Below are 9,833 nucleotides of genomic sequence, written 5' to 3'. Positions count from 1 at the left end.
AATATAAATACATTAATGTATTCGAGATTGATGGTAACTCGCTGCACAAGCCAGCATTCTAATAAGTTTCAAGTAAGCAAAGATGGATGTCCTGTAGGTGCTTAATGAGTCACATACATTTAAATTGCTGTGCATATTCTGAATATGCAAATTTGAATATAACGGTAGTATTTTGTTATAGGACTGAGAAGGAGCAATGACTTCATAACTATAAATGTAGGTAATCAAAGATGACTAAGAATAAAATTAAAGGGGACAACTTCTGATGTCAGCTTGGCTGACATTTTTCGACATAAGCATTTATTGCTCTAATAAAACCTTGCCAAAATTAAAAAGCACAGTGGAGCTCTAAATGAGGAACTTCTACTTGGGGTGTGTGGAGAAAGATGGCAGCTAAAGTATAAAGAAACACACACACACATATACACCCACAAATTTACATACATACCATATACACACATACACACACATATACACACATACACACACACATATACACACACACATATATACACCCACAAATGTACATACATACCATACACACACACATACACATGTGCACACACACACACTCACACACATACAAACATATATATATACCCACAAATATACATACATACCATATACACACATACACACACATATACACATATACACACACATACACACACACACACACATATATATATACCCACAAATGTACATACATACCACACACACACATACACATGCACACACTCACACACATACACACACATATACACCCACAAATGTACACACATACCATATACACACACACATACACATGCGCACACACACACACATATACACCCACAAATGTACATACATACCATATACACACACACATACACACATACACACACACACACATATATATATATACACGCACAAATGTACATACATACTATATACACACATATACACATACATATATACACATATATACACATACACACTCACTACCATGCAAACATATACACACATGTACACATACATCCACACACATGCATTCTGATGACCGTTCCCCACTCTCCAGCTATCACTGTCAGCTGTGACCTAGTCCTGCCAGCCCCTTTCCCAGATTGGTGACTTTGAGTTATTTTGTTTTGTGACTTATTTATTTAATGTAACCGCTTTTTGTTTTTATGCTTGCCACCAGAAAATTCCTTCTTCAAACATTACTGCATCTGAAACCTCATGGTTGAGGTAATTTCTGATCTCTCTCTCTCTCTCTCTCTCTCTCTCTCTCTCTCTCTCTCTCTCTCTCTCTGTGTTCTCTCCTTTTCAGGACTCTCCAATCACTAAAAAATATAGTAGCATCATTTGATCCCAACTTTAATGACTACCCCTTCCTCCCACCCAAACTGGGTGAGCCTGGTTTTCCCAGTGACGATATAAAGTTTAAGTCAAAAGTTCTGTTAGAGTGGGAGACTTCATTGAAGTCTCTCCATGTACATGTTGATTTTGAACTCACTAAAGATCCATCTGTGATTTCTTCTTACACCCACAACCACCCTTTGTTCCTGATACCATGTTTTTTTGCATAAATTGCCCTACTCACTGTCATCTGATTAGAAAAGAAGGAGGCATAATTGGAGAAGCATTGAGAAAAATATCACTGCAAGTCCACTCCAAGCTTGGGTCCTTCCTTGGTGTTTTGCATGTTCAGTAGAAGTTACTCTGTTCTCAGGGTTACCTTTACTTTTTGTCATGGAGAGAATGAAATCTCTCCATTTACTGACCTTTTATGTACTAGAGCTTGAATACTCATCTTTCTGGTACTACAACTATCCTCTTTCCACAATGTCTTGTGACTCAGATAATAATCATAAAAAGTGACTCTTCTCATAATCATGAAAGCTAGGAACTCCTGTATTTAAACAGCCACAAAAATGGGCTGAATCATGAACTGAATCACCCTAAATGGTTTATTTTTTAATTCTTTTATTTTTAACATTATTATAAATTATATACTTTCCTTCCCTTTCTTCCCTACAATTTCTTGCTCTTTTTCAAATTTATCACCTCTTTTTTATTAATTGTTCTTACATGCATATATGCACATATTCATAAATATATAAATACAATCAGATCAGTATGTATAGTGTTACTCATATATATATATTTTGAAGGCTCACCATTTGGTACTGGATAACTAATTTGTGTGCTTTTCTCTGGAGAAGATTGTTTCTCTCACGCTTGGCATTACTTAGTTGCCTGGATTTCTTTGTGTAAGGCTGTGTGCTTCCCCTACCCCGCTCATTTTATCATGTCTACTTATGTTGCCTTTCATGCTATGGCAGTTGTTTAATGAGACTTTAGCTCTGTAGCTTTGGATGGACAGAGTCAAACAACTGAGCATCAAAAGTTTGAACTTCAGCAATATGACTTTAGTTTTAACCTTTGTCTTCATTTGTGAATTAATAGCAAAAAATTTTCACTGGGTCCAGTGTTGGTAGACAAACAAGAGTGAGCACATGGCACATGGCAATGACTTGTCTCTCAGTTCTTCAGAAACAAGAATAGTATCATTAACAATCAGAAATACCTATTCCCAGCTCTACTAATAGCTGACAAAGGTCATGCCTGTGAATAAATGGTACAGTTTTCTGAGGACCAGCAAAACAAGGTGGTGGTAACCCCATCTCTTAATTTCTCTTGACTTTAAATACACACCATCTACAGGGTCTCAGAAGCTGGTTCTCACACTTGATTTTATTCTTTGCAAAACAAGACTTAATTTTAGTGATTGCACTAAAAATTTCTAAACTATTGAATTTTGATTTTAAAAAGTTCAAGTAGTTGAAAGAACAAACTAGCCTGTTCACAGTAAGACACCCCAATGGCATGAGCCCAGCCCCTACAACCCGAGAAGGAAGCAGATGTTGATTAGTGACTTGTTCACACTTTGCTCTGTGACAAAACTGAAACTTGTGATCAGGATTTAGAATAGAATCTTCAGGGTAGTAGTTATCTTTTCATTCTCTAGTTATTAAATTGTTTCTCTGTAAGAATTAAGTCTCCTGACTGATAGGTGTACCTTTCATCAGAAGTTCATTTCTGAATGAAATGAAAAATCATTTCATTCTCCTGCAATCACTAAGCTGAATGAAGCAGAGTGATTGGCAGCTCTCCATGGAGAACTCTCGGAAAGTCTCTGAACAGTTATGAGGTGCTCACTTTCTTCTCATCCCAATTCTATCCTCGCAGCAGAGGACATCTGGACTGGAAGAGAAGAAGAGCTTAAAGCCCAAACCTTGTCTGAGCATATAACACAGATATATTTGAGATATCACTGTGGCTTGAAATGAACTGATTCATTCACTGAGTTGACTTGTGCTTTTGCTTATGGCCATTAGAGATAAACTTTGGGTAGAAATAGATACAAAAGTCAACTGTACTCTGCTGCTGATTTTCGAAAGACTGTTTGTAGAAATATGACCCCAAAGCATTTCAGAATCTGAAGGGAAATGAGACTACCATATGGCCAGTTCTTCAAAAGGTTAAGTCAAGATCTGGCCAAAGTTGCTAAAAATGGCAATGGACTTTTTGAACCACCTCCATGTATTAATTTACTCTGACTATCAAGGAAACCAAAATAAAGTTTGACTTTTTAAAGTCATTCTCAGACATTTTTGACTATTAAAAGACAAAATCAAGAGGAGAAATATTGCAAAAACTTTTTGAGTCTGTTCATTTTGATAGATTTTAAGAATAGATTCAGAAAATGTGGTTCATTCACACAACGGAATACTACTCAGTTATTAAGAAAGAGGAAATCCTGGGTTTTGCATACAAATGAATGGAACTAGAAAATATCATCCTGAGTGAGGTAACTCAGACCCAAAAGGACATACACAGTATGTCCTCACTAATAAGTGGATGCTAGCCAAAAATAAAAAATAAAACAAAAAGTACAAAATACCCAAGGTACAGTCCACAGAACTCAATAAGGTCAACAAACTGAAGGGCCCAACTGAGCATGCCTCAGTCCCACTTGGGAGGGAGAAGAAAGCAACCACAGGGGTGAGGAGGGAGGGACAGGGGAGGTAAAGGTGATGGATGTGGGGGGAGAAGGGAACATGATCTGGTATTGGGTGGAGAGAAGGACTGAAGCCCTGAGGGCCAGCAGAAAGAATGGAAAGAGGTGAACTTGAAAGGAAGAAGGTTGGGAGGACCCTCTAGAATATATCAGAGACCTGGGGAGTGAGAGACACTCAGGATTCAAAAGGGGGGGTAGGTGAAATGCTCTACAGTGGGGAGAGGGAACATATTGAACCCACCTCCAGCAGAAAGACAGTGCAGCAAGTGAGGGATGGGGTTGCTATCCCACAGTCAAAGTTCTGATCCATATTTTTTCCTGACTGAAAGAAATGCAGGGATGGAAATGGAGAAGAGCCTGAGGAAAAGAACGTCCAGCGACAGGCCCAAAGTGGGATGCAGCGCAAGGGGAGGCCCCAGGACCTGACACCATTACTGAGCTATGGGGTGTCCACAAAAAGGGACCTATCATGGCTTCCCTCCAAAAGATCCAGTCCCTCCTGGTTGCTTTCAGATCAAGATAAAGAACACTCAGTTTCTTCTCCAGCACCATGTCTGCCTGGATGTTGTCATGCTTCCTGTTATGCTGATAATGAATCAAACATCAAAAGCTATAAACCATCCCCAATTAAATGTTTGACTCTATAAGAGTTGCCATGGTCATGGTGTCTTTTCATAGCAATGCAAACCCTAGCTAAGACAATGGGTAAAATAAGTATATGAGCTTGGCATGTAATGAAAAAAGGCAGAAAAATATATGTCGATAAGACTAAGCATAGTTACAGAGATAACTTCAAGATGCAGTGAGGAAAAGGGTGGAATATACACTAGGACTGAACGAGAAGTAGAACATCGTAGAGAAAGTGATTCTTGAATGGAGTCTCAAAGCACATGCAGAAAAGACAAGCAAAATAAACCAGTTAAGAAAAAAAAGATATTGTACATGTAAGAAAATGAATATTTGATCCACTCCCACTAGGTCAATGGCCATTAGTACTTTGTTATAGGTAGTATAAAGAAAGGTTATAGAGATAGAGAGAAACAAACTTAGGCCTGTAACTAGGAATTGATAACGCTTAACATTACTGTATTTTAAGAATTGTAGTGCTAACTCAATTAATTTGTTGGAAATCTTAATCAAAACTGAGTTTCAGCAAGTTCATTTTGGCAGGAATGTGGAGAATGGTTGAGAATAGACAGACTGGATGCAGAGTACCTCTGTGTTCTGTTAATGAAACATTTATTTGCCAGGTATAATTGTTGCCTCAGAGGCTTACTCCCTCTCTGTTGTAGCCTCCATACAATCTTATCTAGCCTAGCATGCTTTAAGTCTCTGAGCGTTATGCAGCACAAACTCACTATTTCTAGTTCCTTTTGAACTTTTGCTGGCTGGCAAACTCAGTTGTTCTGACTCAAAACTCAATTTCATTCTAACTGATTCAATCCGGCTTCTCTCAGCTTCTCCTGAACTTCTCTGCTTGGTGTCCTACTAACTTTGGAAATATGTTCTTATCTTCTGTCTACGTCTCATCTTCTGGCTTGTTCTGTTTTTACTTTTGTTTAGCTTGTTCTCTCTTTGGCCTGCCTCTCTGTAACTGTCCTGATAAAGCTGTCTCCTGTCTGTCTGCCTCTGCTCCTCACGTAGCTCCCTTTTCCTCTCTTTCTTCATGAGTTGGGCATATGCTATTCTGTCAAATTTTTCTCTGATTCACCACTTTGTCACTCAATTAGACATCACTTTCTAAAACTGGTGCTTCTTTCTACAAATTAACTTTACCTTCATTGTTTGGGACTGTAAGAGTGTACTAAGGGCCTTGTCTGTATTCCAGCCAGAGAGATTAAAGGGGCGTGCTAATGCTGAGTCAGGCCACAACCAAACATGGCTTTGCCCAGTAAATAACATAATTCTGGGGTTCATAGTGAGGTCAAATACCCTGAAACTGCATTTTATTAAAATAGCTAGCCTATGTCCTAAAGAGGGAGGCAAATCTGTATTAAAGACATTTTGAACGGATGGAGTTAAGATTTGCTGACTGTGTGGATGTAGGGTGAATAAATTAATCGAGGGAAATGAGTCAAAATTGATTATATTATGATTAATCAATGAATTACATAAACTAGGTCTTAGAAACACCCACAGGGTATTTCTCTATATAGTTATAGCTGCCAACTCCCTCAGTGCACAAACTAAAGAAATGATAAAAGAGAAGATAGAAACACATTTGAAGAAATGTTTGCCAACATCAATATAAACAAAAATTTACATTCATAGAATCTTAAATTTAAAAAATTAAGAAATTTATCATTTATATATTATCAATGTTTCATGCCTCTATGTCTCTCTCTTCCTCTCTGTCTATCTATCTATCTATCTATCTATCTATCTATCTATCTATCTATCTATCTATCTACCTTTCTTCCTTCCTTTCTTTCTTTCTTTCTTTCTTTCTTTCTTTCTTTCTTTCTTTCTTTCTTTCTATCTACCATATATCTACCTATCATCTATCTGTCTTATTATCTGTGTACATGCCTCAAATCATCACAGTATACTCACATTGAGAATTTTGAATATAAAATTTACAATGTTTATCTGTCCATCAATTCTTTAAAAAGTTATAGTTTTGAAGTCTGCAACATCCATGGAAGTTTCTTTTCCAACCTCAAGAGTTATGTTTCTTACCCACCCACTTTCTCATGTGCAATTTCGTGTAAGTCTTAAAAAATAAAAGCTTATGAAAATGACTTGGGGAAAAACTGATTTACAGTGAAGATTATTAAGGCAGGTAATATTAGGGCAAAATCCAGTATTTGGTGGAAGAGTTGGAAGTTATTAACTACAGTTCTTTAATCACCCACTCAGTACAGATTTGTTCTCTTTAGTGAAGGAAAACATATGTTCCTATTTGTCTGGGACATTCCTAGCATGCCGATGTTAACGCATCATGATAAATGTTCCCCCTTTACTCTTAAAAAAAATCTTTATTTTCTTGAGTAATTATATACTGAGCCTGCGATTTATTTATTTATTTATTTTCCTTTTCCCTTTCTGCAGTCTAAAATGTCTATTTTACTCATGACATTTTAAGAATGTGAGTGACATCCTTTCATTTGCCAGCTAATAACCCCCAATAGCCAACCAACATCAGCTTGTACACAGATCTTTTGAAGCCCATGCTGGCCACATCTCTGATGCAAACTTTACAACACTTTTACACTTTATCCAGATTCTGCTGAGCTCCTGGCTGGCCCTCAAGTGGACCACGGGAATGTTCCCACCTCTGCACTTTCACATTCTTTATTTTCTCACGATTCCTGGAACAAACTCAAATATTCATAAGATTTGTTTCCTCATTTAACTTAATTTTCCAATTAAGTTTAACTTCTTCTGACCTATGCATAAGATGAATTCCCACCCATACTTCTGAATCTCCGCATCCTCGATTGTCATTATCTTTGACTTGAATAATGTTTGAATTTTGTCTATCAGGCACCAGTTACATTATTACTCAGATATTTCTGTTAAGATATATTAATAGACTAAGTATAACATTTATACTCTTTGTAGTTCTTCATCACAACTTATGAAGCTAGGCAGAGCCACACACCTCTGCTCAGTTTAGAAGACTGATATTTCAAAATAGCATTTCCAATTTCCAAACGGCATCTCTCTCCTTCTAGATACTTTGATTGGCAAGCACTTGCTTTTGACATATGTGTGCTGTTTTGATGAATATGGATGCAGGGTAGCTACTTCACTTTGGAAAATAAAGCTGTAACTGAATCAGTGATACTTAGAGACTAAGCATTTCTAGAAATCCCCCAGTGTAGCCAGACAGGAAAATGCCTTACGGAATAGAAATAGGAGTGGAGGAACATCGAACGTGCTTCATGCTTCATTGTGCCCTTTGGTGGTTGTCCCTTTCACCTCAAGAAGGAATCTCAATGCCCATCACCTCCTCATCCAACACATTTATGGGGCCTGTGCAGAGGTTAATGGCAAGAATGTGTCACTGTCTTATGCAAAGTGTGCCAGTGTTTCCAACAGTGTTAAAAATAAGCATCTATGAGGTGCCTACTATGTCACTCGACTCTCCCCTGTCCCCTGAAGTAAGATCTTAGTCACCAGCATCGCTTGTGTCATTCCTAAGCATACCCCAAATTTCACTCTCAGAGTAAAGTGCCTCCTTTTCTAGGATCCTTAGCAAGATTCTGGTTTGTTTTCTTGGATTCACCCCAGGCCATTGAATATATAGACAGAGACGCAAAGTGAATAGAATTCTAGAAGTGAACTCTGGCTGACTGAACTTATAGTCATCTTAAAACTTCAATTTGACAGAGTCTATATGGTTTCCGTCCCCAGGGCATTTCCCTTGCACACAACAGTACAACCATTTCAGTGCAGTGTGCATGGCGGAATTCCTCAGGGCTCATAATACAACCGTGCCTATTCTACAGGGATGTAACAGTGTGACTTCTTCATATCTGAAAGGATCCTGACGTTTGTATAATAGTTCGTAGACAGGTTTTCCTCTTACTGCAACCTTATCAATATTACTACATTTAAAGAACTCTTTCTCAGACCACATTTTGGAAAACCTGGTTTGAAGCTTGCAGCCTTGCTCAGTCTTTGAAGACATAGTTAGCAGTCCCTGGCACTAATGTTCAGGATGCATTTCATTGAAAACGAACAATCTGTCAAGTACTTGTGGCATACTTTTTACCTATATTCAAAATGATAATTTGAATGCACCTATTGGTTATACTCATTATTTATGTAGCTTGTGTTTTTCAAAGTGTAGGCCCTTTACTTTGACTTTAAGACACAGTAATTGATCATGTTAAATACATATTAACGGAGTTTTGTTTTTATTTTTATGTCATTTTGAATGTCTATATTTAGTGTATTGGGTGTGGAGACTTTTTTCTCAAAAATTTTTCCTTTTGTTCGTGTGTGTGTGTGTGTGTGTGTGTGTGCATGCTTATGGCATGCATAACTTGTGGAGATCAGAAATGACCTTGAGTGTTGTTCTTCACCTTCTACCTTGCTTAAGACAAGTCTCTGTGCTCACTTATGTGCTCTCCAGATGACTTAGCAGAGGAACTTCGGGGGATTCTGTTGTTTCTGCATCATTCCTATCTCTACCAGGGAACACAGGCATTGCAGGTACACGCTAAGTGCCTGGCTTCTCACTGGTCTGGAGATTTGAAGCCATACCCTTGTGACTGTACAGCAGGCATTTATTACTTACCCAGACCTTCAGTGTTTTTAATTGCTCAGAAAGTTATGCTATATAGTTTATGAATTACTGTGGTGGTTGATTTTGTACTGGTTCCTGATAATGTTTTTAAATGAAGCTTATCCAAGTTTACAGACACCTAGGGGCTGAGAGTACTCTATTATTTGTGCCTCTCATCTTTCTTGTTCCCATTTCTCCTGTCCATTTCATAATACCACCCCCTCTCTCTCTCAAAGCAAAAGAGTACTTATGTTGCAGAGACAGGCAGATAGATCAGTGAAATAAAATAGAAATGAACCCACACACCTATGGTCACTTGATCTTTGACAACGGAGCTAAAATCATCCAATGGAAGAAAGATAGCATTTTCAACAAATGGTGCTGGTTCAACTGGAAGTCAGCACATAGAAGAATGCAAATCAATCCATTCTTATCACCATGTACAAAGCTTAAGTCCAAGTGGATTGAGGACCTCCACATCAAACCAGATACCCTCAAACTAATAGAAGAAAAAGTGGGGAAGAGTCTCAAACA

The sequence above is a fragment of the Rattus norvegicus genome, chromosome 6 (assembly GCF_036323735.1).
Source record: "Rattus norvegicus strain BN/NHsdMcwi chromosome 6, GRCr8, whole genome shotgun sequence".
Classification (NCBI taxonomy): Eukaryota; Metazoa; Chordata; class Mammalia; order Rodentia; family Muridae; genus Rattus; species Rattus norvegicus.
Note: the sequence above shows the minus strand (reverse complement) of the source record.